This window comes from Poecilia formosa, unplaced genomic scaffold (genome assembly GCF_000485575.1).
Source record: "Poecilia formosa unplaced genomic scaffold, Poecilia_formosa-5.1.2 Scaffold331, whole genome shotgun sequence".
Classification (NCBI taxonomy): Eukaryota; Metazoa; Chordata; class Actinopteri; order Cyprinodontiformes; family Poeciliidae; genus Poecilia; species Poecilia formosa.
In genome coordinates this window covers 636,358-637,497 of record NW_006800270.1, presented here as the reverse complement: position 1 = coordinate 637,497, position 1,140 = coordinate 636,358, and the positions used below count along the sequence as shown (strand labels likewise).

General features: G+C 39.1%; 1 protein-coding gene across 3 annotated transcripts in view; it reads right to left on the bottom strand.

The window, feature by feature from the left end:
* The window catches only part of LOC103152865 (transmembrane protein 106B-like), a 14,305-nt gene extending 13,165 nt beyond the window's left edge, over positions 1 to 1,140 (bottom strand). Inside the window, exon 1 of one of the 3 annotated variants that reach the window (XM_007573515.1) lies at positions 1,033 to 1,140. The gene's annotated coding sequence lies outside the window, so the exon portion shown is untranslated. The remainder of the gene's footprint in view (positions 1 to 1,032) is intronic. The other 2 variants (XM_016661507.1, XM_016661506.1) reach the window with 2 other exon arrangements.

Sequence of the window (1,140 nt, the reverse complement as noted above, 5' to 3'; positions counted from 1 at the left end):
TTTCCTGAAGCAGTAAGTTGTTTCTTCACCATTAGCACATTTAGCAGCGAATACATTAGATTGATTGAAAGCATTAAGACCCTCCTCCTGGCTCTGGTTGGTTGTTTTTGGTTGGGACAACTTGGGTGCTCTGCATTTCCGCAAAAGGCTAAGTGTTTTCACAACATACTGACATATGATATGGTGACAGTTTTAACAAATATGTAAAAAATAAAAAATCTTTACAAAAGTTACATTCTGCAGCAATAGGAGAACCAGCCTTTTAAAATTAAGTGGGCTAAAAATTGTTTTAAAATTAGCTTACGTTTTTATACAGTCAGTTGAAACATAAATTTACAAATTATGAAAGGGAAAAAAAGGATATAAATATTTCTAATCGCATCCACCATATCAACCTATATTACTTGTAAAATTCTGATGCAGCTTTTGATTTTGGTGTGCCATCATTATTAGCTGCCCTTTACAAACTTTTCTAGAAGCGCCTCTGCACTTTTGACTATTTTTGTGTGGAAGTGTGGAGGTAAAGCCTTGGCTCCTTCCACTTAATAGTTTAATAGGTTTAGTCCGTTGTCGTCTGCTGATTATTAGGCCACACCAACCTTTGTCGACCTCATTCACTGACGGTTTTAACTACTTTCAACCGGACATATACAATACTGAGTGATGAAAACAGGCTGTGGTGTGTCCGTTTGCTGTTTGAATATTAAAACAAACCAGGCCTCCGCCATGCTGTTGCCACAGGAGCTAACCAAAAACACAACGTACCGACCAGCCGGGGAGCAAAAGAAGAGCTAAACCTCTTTTAATCTCAACACTAAACGCGATTGTTATTTTATTTAGTTTATTCGTCCACATTTAGAAGAAACAGAATATTCTTTGGAGGCGTTAATACGACGCTCAAAATTACGTTTCACGACTAAAATGTTTGCTCGACGACGCATGTCGCGCGAGATTAGCCTCTAATCCAAACCGTTAAATGCGAATAAATGAAAAACTACACAGGTGAATTTTTCTTTAAACGTATGGTCTTACCTTTGATGGGTTTTATCCGAACTCGTCTCCCATCCGCTGTAAATGCTCGCCGTTTGTTTGGGTTCACGCAACAGACCAGAATTAGGCCGGCAACGCCCCTCGCCTCTC